We start from the raw sequence: 9,519 nt of genomic DNA on the forward strand, positions 1-9,519 counted from the left end.
TATATTTATTATTATTTTGCTTCTATATTTTCATTTAATCATCCTAATTTAAATTATAAAATGACTCCGATAATAGTGAAGATATTCAAAAATGAATCAAATTTAATTAAATTTATTTTACCTTTACAATAGGAAATTCGCTGTAAGATGTAATGGCTCCGTTTCGGCTGACTTTGAAATCAAAGATGGTGTACCGCAAGGCAGTGTACTCGGCCCATTGCTCTATCTGCTGTACACAGCAGACTTACCAACGAGTTTAGGACTTACGACGTCCACTTTTGCCGATGACACGGCAATCCTCAGCAGATCCAAATGCCCAATACAAGTCTCTGCAAAATTAGAGGAACACCGCAAGGTGGTAGAGGAATGGAAAGGCTAGCAACCTGGCGTATCCGGGTCAAGTAGCAGAAATGAAAACATGTTACATTTACGCTTAACAGAAGAAACTGTCCAGCTCTAATGCTAAACAACGTACCAGTTCCTCAAGCCGATGATGTCACTTACCTTGGTATCCATATAGACAGAAGGCTAACTTGGCGGAAGCACATCGAAGCAAAAAAGTCACAGCTTAAACTGAAAGCGAGTATCTTACATTGGATCATCAATGCTCGCTCCCTCTACGTCTGGAGTATAAAGTCCTCCCATGCAACTCCGTACTGAGACCCATCTGGACTTACGTTGCCGTACTAATGGGGAATGCAAGTACCAGCAATGTCGACATCATACAAAGGGTGCATTCGAAGAATTTAAGATCAATCACGTTAGGGGGGGGGCTCCGTGGTACATACGGAACGACAACATTGAAAATGATCTAAATATACCTAGCGTAAAATCTGAAATAGGTAGTCAAAAACTAAAGTATTCTGCAAAACTGGATGCGCATCCAAATGTTCTTGCCCATTCCCTTACACGAACTAATAATTGGACTCGTCTTAAAAGAAATGACAGACCAACCCAATAATAACTCATAAGGGCCGCCTGCAGTATCCCCAGGATTTATCTTAAGTACTAGAAAAATATCTCAAACTAGTTGTTAGGCTCTAATTTAAGAGCAGATTCAACAAATATATTTAACCTTAAAAAAAAAAATAAATACTTTTTAAATGCTTCCATACAATTTGCTGAATTGAAGTTAGGTTAAGAACTGTTTGCCATTGGTTAGAAATTGGCTAACTGCAAACTAAAGATATTTAAACAAAAGGGAAATTCAAATATTCTCAAAACCTCTTAACTTTGTGAATCTGTAACTTTTTTTTTTGATCGAATTGCATTTAAGACATGGCTAAAAATGTTTGTTTTTATGGATAAAATGATTAAAGGCTAAAATTCAACATTTTCGTCCACACCCCTCAGTTTTTTCCATACGCAGGTCGAGGTGACATGGTTTCCTAGGAGGTCTTTGATAATCCCTACAGATAGGCATCACAAAAAATTTGGGGTCACCATAGGATGCCAAAGCTCTGCGGCAGATGACAGGGTGCCCATGGTTTATCCGAGGCGCCTCACTACACCATGATCTTGACGTGGAAACGGTGGAAGATCAGATAAATCGCCACACCAGCAGGTACAATGACAGGCTGCAGACACATACAAATCGGCTGGCGAGACCCTTGCGAGCCAAAGGATACGCTAAGTTGCTGACTTATTTGTATAACTAAATAAATATAAAACTTACAACCACTAAAGATATAGATTTATGTAAATAAGATTAAAAATTCACTGTTAGTAGTAACTGTTTGGCGTATTACATTATGTTAAGTTAAAAGCTTTGTTAAGATCATTTGTGAATCGATTCCTTACTAAGACACAAAAATACTAAAAAAAAAAACCAAAGGATGCAGGACATGCATTTTTCCGAAAAGGTCCTTTTTATTGGCTTTCCAATGAACAATCCAGGACATGGAAATAAAACCCAACGAGCATTCATTACGCCAGGGTTATTAAAATCAACCTTCAAATGACCGTGCTATTGTCACTTTTCTGTTTTTTGGACTAGTAATTTTTTCCATTTGATGTTATTTTTTCCAGATCCCAAATTAAACCAAGTGGCCAAAAAACCGGTGACAACCACAAAATTCTTGACATTTTAGCTCCCCGCAGGACTATCGAGATGTCCTTTACACCAAATGTAGTCCTTGATGATTGGAGTATTATACCATTTTCGACCCTATCCTTTTAAAGGACTTGCAAAATATTTGCTTATTTTCCTCACTGAAGAGTTCTTTTATGAGCTTCCCAAAGGACGTTTCAGGATCTGTTAATGGGAGTCGATGCGGGTCATCAAGGGCTTCAATCTGACAAAAGGACATCCTGGTCGTCTTTAAAATGATTGAGTTATAAGTTTTTCGGATTATAAAAATTCGAGCAAAATTTTTAAAGGGATATTGAAAGTCCTTGAATGCAACTCGATAGTCTTATTCTGGAGGGTTTAAAAAAGGTGTCCCGTTAAAAACGCTCAATGTCTTGCGGAATTTTGGCATTAAGAAAGTTGTCCTTTTTTCGCTTCTTTGCTCAAAAAACCGCATTTCGTGTCGTAGGACAAAAGGACATGGTTTCCTAGGATGTCCTTGATGATCACCACAGAATGGCATCAAAAACCAGAGGGCCGGGGCTAACTTTGACCGCGTCAAAGTTTGTATACCCTTGCAAGTTTTTTGTGTAAAAGATCTAATGTTTGCGAAAGAACGGCTTAGGAAATAACGAAGTTATTGATCAAAGTCACTGTTCACCACCGATTGTTCCTATGGGAGCTATATGATTTAGTCACCCGATCTTAATCAAATTTGGCACAGTAATACTTACTAATATTTAATTTCACAACAATAGCTCAGAAAATAACGAAGTTATTGAGAAAAGTCACTGCTCGTGACTTTGACGTTTGTATGGGAGCTATATGATATAGTGGTCCGATCCGGCTGAATCCGAGGAAACCAAAATTAATATACCCAAACTGTGCAGTATAGACAAGCCTACATGCGAAATTTCAGCTCTTTAGCTCTTACGGTCTAGGTGGAGATCACGTCGATCCAGACGGACGGACGGACAGACGCACGGACATGGCTATTTTAACTCGTCTCGTCGTGCTGATCAAGAATAGAGACGATTCCTTCTATGCGTTGCACACTTTTCTCCAAAATTAATATACCCTTTTTGCAAGGGCATAAAAATCGATAACAAAAAAAATGAACACTTATTTTCATTTCAAAATAAGAGTAGGCCTTGTGTTTCTTCTGTCATTTTCATTGTCAATACCCCAGATCCGATTCGGATTCATTTCAGTAGCAAGGCACTAGAGCAAGTAACAACATTAATAAGTCTCTAAACAAAATTAAGGTAAGTAAAAAAACCCAAAAAACAAAAATAAAAATATACTGGTGAGTATTGAATTAAAGTGAGAATCATAGAATAGAAAGGGTTTGCCTTAGGATATTTAAAATGGGAAGGCGACACACACACCCTCTCACAACTTGCAACAGGACGGATGTTACTGTAATCCTTTTTCGAACTTTTTTCTTTTTTCTTCTAGGACATTGCTCGATATTAATGAGGTCACCTCTGTGACCGCCTACAATGTACGGCACTCCATGGCAGCACCCAATGGAGACACTGTAGATTGGTTGGTGTGATCTTGGGGCCATATGACGACTTATTTGAACGACTTCATTGAATGCCTATTTCAGTGACGTTCTGGTCGACCATTGGGTGTGAATTTTTCGTGGAAACGTTTACCTTCAACGATGAGAACGGCACCGTAATTTGCGTTCAATGAAGTCGCTCCGGTAAGACGTCAATCGGCCCCATAGAACATATGTTTCGCGCCATCCATTCCATGGTATCTTCATTGGCTGCTGCAATGTAGAGCCGCCCATTGTATTCGGTCACCGGAGTGACCTCGCTAAAATCTAGACAGCGAACGTTCCTGAGTCGTGAATTTTTGGTACACTCTGAGAAAGAAACGACCAAAACAAAGAGCCTGTTCTCTGGGAGTTCACTTAAGGGAGCCGCTGTCCATTTACCTCTTTCGGTTCCATTTCATACTCTCACGGGGCGCAGCCTCGCATACCGCATGCCTCCGCCACAGACGAGGTGGTCTGCAAGCTCCTGTTACTGGATTCAAGGACCTGTCTGAACTTTGATTCCAAGAAATCCCACTGCTTGATCCAAAGGAAGGACAATGCTTGAGCTGAGTTCGGCGCACCTTCAAAACCAACTCAGACCAACTTGGCCCCTCAATTTCCAATAGAACGGAACTGGTCCAACACGATGTCGCAACCCGAAGAGATCGTGTTCGAATCTTAATTCTATTGCAGTTTAAGAAAAAGAATTAAAAGCTTCATTAAAAAATATTAAAAAAAAAAAAATTGTTAAATCTTGTGAAAATTACTCTTTTCGACCGATCGTTCCTATTTAAGCTAACGAATATTAATTTGCCATCTGTAGCTCTAACGGTCTAGGCAGAGTTTGCTCTGATCCAGATGGACGGGAAGATGTTGATTCGGATGACTATTTCTCCATGAGCTATGATGGCGGCAGTTTTGTCTGCATAGTCACTCTCTTTGGATGCTATCAGTATTGAGTATAAATTAAATAAAAGTTTAAATCATTAAATATGACGACAAACTCTTTTAAGTTTCTCTATTTTCTTTAGATTCTTTTTGTACCATTTTTTAAGAAGAGTTGGCCATAATTTGTATTAGCAGATAGATTCAAAATGGTAAGATATTGCCTTTTATTAGCACTGGATTTTGTTCAAGAATCAACAATCTAAGAATAATTCAAAGAAATAATTCAAAAGTCTCACAATGAAGCTATTTTTAATTATCTAGCGTGAGTTTAATATAGATAAGATTTTAGCACCGATCTACAAAATAGTATGATGATTTCTATACTCTTTTCTTCACTTTAATACGTACATATATCCTTTTTATACTCTTGAAAAGGGTGTATTAATTTTGTTCAGAAGTGTGCAACGCATAGATTAATGCATCCCAGAGTATATTCTTGATCAGCACGACCAGACAAGTTCGTGCGTCTGCCCGCTCATCTGGATCAGAGCAAACTCTGCCTAGACCGTTAGAGCTACAGATGGCAAATTAATATTCGTTAGCTTAAATAGGAACGATCGGTCGAAAACAGTAATTTTCACAAGATTTAAAATTTTTTTTTTTAATATTTTCTAATTGGTCTTTTAATTCTTTTTCTTAAACTGCAATAGAATTAAGATTCAAACCCGATCTCTTCGGGTTGCGACATCGTGTTGGACCAGTTCCGTTCTATTGGAAATTGAGGGGCCAAGTTGGTCTCAGTTGGTTTTGAAGGTGCGCCGAACTCAGCTCAAGCATTGTCCTTCCTTTGGATCAAGCAGTGGGATTTCTTGGAATCAAAGTTCAGACAGGTCCTTGAATCCAGTAACAGGAGCTTGCAGACCACCTCGTCTGTGGCGGAGGCATGCGGTATGCGAGGCTGCGCCCCGTGAGAGTATGAAATGGAACCGAAAGAGGTAAATGGACAGCGGCTCCCTTAAGTGAACTCCCAGAGAACAGGCTCTTTGTTTTGGTCGTTTCTTTCTCAGAGTGTACCAAAAATTCACGACTCAGGAACGTTCGCTGTCTAGATTTTAGCGAGGTCACTCCGGTGACCGAATACAATGGGCGGCTCTACATTGCAGCAGCCAATGAAGATACCATGGAATGGATGGCGCGAAACATATGTTCTATGGGGCCGATTGACGTCTTACCGGAGCGACTTCATTGAACGCAAATTACGGTGCCGTTCTCATCGTTGAAGGTAAACGTTTCCACGAAAAATTCACACCCAATGGTCGACCAGAACGTCACTGAAATAGGCATTCAATGAAGTCGTTCAAATAAGTCGTCATATGGCCCCAAGATCACACCAACCAATCTACAGTGTCTCCATTGGGTGCTGCCATGGAGTGCCGTACATTGTAGGCGGTCACAGAGGTGACCTCATTAATATCGAGCAATGTCCTAGAAGAAAAAAGAAAAAAGTTCGAAAAAGGATTACAGTAACATCCGTCCTGTTGCAAGTTGTGAGAGGGTGTGTGTGTCGCCTTCCCATTTTAAATATCCTAAGGCAAACCCTTTCTATTCTATGATTCTCACTTTAATTCAATACTCACCAGTATATTTTTATTTTTGTTTTTTGGGTTTTTTTACTTACCTTAATTTTGTTTAGAGACTTATTAATGTTGTTACTTGCTCTAGTGCCTTGCTACTGAAATGAATCCGAATCGGATCTGGGGTATTGACAATGAAAATGACAGAAGAAACACAAGGCCTACTCTTATTTTGAAATGAAAAAAGAGTTCATTTTTTTTGTTATCGATTTTTATGCCCTTGCAAAAAGGGTATATTCATTTTGGAGAAAAGTGTGCACCGCATAGAAGGAATCGTCTCTATTCTTGATCAGCACGACGAGACGAGTTGTAATAGCCATGTCCGCGCGTCTGTCCGTCCGTCTGTATCAGGGCCTAAGCCCAGACCGTAAGAGCTACAGAGCACAGGTTGTATAGCTCGAATTCAGCCGTATCCTTCCACACGAACAAAGATTTAGAATCTACATTCTACATTAATTTTGGCAACTCAATTCACATCATCTCACAGATACTTTATTTAAATGAAATTAGTTATTGTTTGTTGTTGTTGTTAATGGTTAATTTTTTGTGTTATTTTATTGTATTAAGAAAATATATACCGTATTGAGCTGTTGTTAGTAGTTTTGGAAATATTGCTATTCTTCGAGTGACTTTGTTAAGTTTGTGAACATAATTAAATATTTTTTTTAAATAATTCGTTCTACTCTCTGAATTTGTAGAAATTTGTCGTATAACTGTTAATTGCAACGTTTTGCATTGAAGCTATATGATATAGTACTCTGAGCCGTCTAATTCTACTGTGGTTATTAATATAAAGCTTAAATGGCGAGTCATATTTAAACATAAGGTGCGTATCAAAATGATAAGACACTTGGTTTTTCTTGAATATTTTTAAAATTAAGGCACCTACTGGACTAAAAAACTTATGGAAATATTTAATAATGGAACAGAAAAGCTTTTTAACACATTTTATTCAAATATTTTAACAACAAATGGTTTTTTTTCTAAAAAAATAGAAAATGCAGTATTTTCAGTTGTATCAAAATTATAAGACAGCTTCGGCTGTAGCACTTAAATATAAAAAAAAAATTATAAAATTAATAAGAAACGATATTTTATAGATTTATTGTTGATCCTAGCATCTACCAACTTCAAAAATTCTTTTTTTCATAGAATCTGACAATTTTTGAAGTAACTCTGGCTCTAAAGAACGCCACTCCCTAAAAATCGATATTTTCAGGTCCTGTATATTCTCATAGGTCCTGTTGTTGCTATAGACACGTCGTGCCATTATACCCCAGATATTTTCTATTGGGCTTAAGTCCGGTGAGCAAGCCGGCCAGTCCAATAAAGCCACCGAACGACGATCCAAAAACGATTTGGTTTCGCGACTAACGTGAATTCGCGCATTGTCCTGCATGAAAACATGTGGAATCTCTCTATTTTCATTTAAAAAGGGGATCAAACTGTTGTCTAAGACCTGTATGTAATCACAGCTTTTCATTTTGGAGCTGGTACACTGCAAGTCTAACGTCCCAAACTTGTTGAATGCTCCCCACACCATTACTGAACCGCCACCAAAATTGCTCTTTGAAAAATAAAGAGGCTCCTCTCGCAGATCGCGCCAATAATACCGGAAACCATCGGGACCATCGAGATTAAACTTCTTCTCATCAGAAAAAATAACCTTATTTAAAATAAAACCAGAGGGCCGGGGCTAACTTCGACCGCGTCAAAGTTTGTATACCCTTGCAACTTTTTTGGTAACTCTTTCCTATTCAAAGTGGAAAAACTTTTTATCTAAAAAGGCTAATGTTTGCGAAAGAACGGCCTACAATCTTAGCATAGGAAATAACGAAGATATTGATCAAAGTCACTGTTTTCAACCGATCGTTCCTATGGGAGCTATATGATATAGTAACCCGATCTTGATCACATTCGGCACAGTCATTAACAGATATATTAAACTAACAAATGTTTAATTTGAAAGCAATCGCGTCAAAAGTGACGAAGTTATTGACAAAAGTCACTGTTTTCGAAAGATCGTTCCTATGGGAGCTATATGATATAGACACCCGATCTTGATCAAATTTGGCACAGTCGTTTATATGTGTAATTAACTCACTAATACTAAATTTCATGACAATAGCTCAGAAAATAACGAAGTTATTAAGAAAAGTCACAGTTCGTGACTTTGCCTTTTGTATGGGAGCTATATGATATAGTTCCGATCCGGCTGAATCGAGATATACAACGCCTGCAGTATATACAAGCCTACATGCGAAATTTCAGCTCTGTAGCTCCAACGGTCTAGGAGGAGTTTGCGTTGATCCAGACGGACGGACAGACGGACAGACGGACGGACGGACGGACGGACGGACGGACGGACGGACATGGCTATATGAACTCGTCTCGTCATGCTGCAAGGGTACAAAAACGGTTGCATACTTATATGGGGTAAAGGGGAAAATAAAATTTTGGCGTGTCTTTTCAAGGTCCTTCGGATTAAAGTGGTGAATTCTTTCATCACATTATTTGGACATATCAGAAGGCGGCTGGTTTCAAATTTTTTTTACAATGTGTAACGGACTTTTTGGCACGTGAATTTTTGAATTTAACAGTCAGGCATATTTTTTAAATTTAACGGGCGGCGAAATTTGAACTTCTAACGACCGAATTTGTACTGAGGAAAATATGAAATACTCGGCCAACAGAATTACTTAGTAGGTGTAAATGGACTCTTGGCCATTCAAATTTTTGAATTTAACGGGCATTTTTTTCCATACGCAAGCTAAGACTGCAAAATCTTTGAAATCTAAGCTCTTCGCTGGATTATCGTGATGTCCTTTACTCCAAGGATAGTCCTTGATGTTTGGAGATATTTGTTATTTTTTCTCAAACAGAAAAGTGTTTTAGTGTTAGTGTCAGTCTGGTCATCAATAAAAGCCCATTCTGGTTGTCCTTAAAAAGGCTGAGTTAAAAGGACATTTATAGTTTTTTGCGACATTTGTGCCAATCAAAATTTTTTGAAGGATATTAAAAATCCTTGTATGCAGATCGATAGGAGGATCGGTCAATATCCTGCGGAGATATGGCATGAGAAAATTATCCTTTTATTCGTGTCTTAGAAAAAGCGGCAAATATCTAGCGAGTTTTTTGAAGGTTCAAAACAAGAAACGGTGTCCAATCTTTAAAGACCATCCTAGGAAACGAACTCGTTTCGTTCTGTGCCAGGACTGGCGGAGCTTAGATCCAAAAAATACCTCGATTTGGTACTTTAGGAACATAACCATCGATATGGCCTCAAGGATTTCTTATATATTCCAACAGGTCGACCATTTTGTTGTGCCCCACGTCCACGTATCAATATAAGCAATCAAAGAGATGGAAACACAAAGTAA

Source organism: Drosophila willistoni (genome assembly GCF_018902025.1).
Source record: "Drosophila willistoni isolate 14030-0811.24 chromosome XR unlocalized genomic scaffold, UCI_dwil_1.1 Seg143, whole genome shotgun sequence".
Lineage (NCBI taxonomy): Eukaryota > Metazoa > Arthropoda > Insecta > Diptera > Drosophilidae > Drosophila > Drosophila willistoni.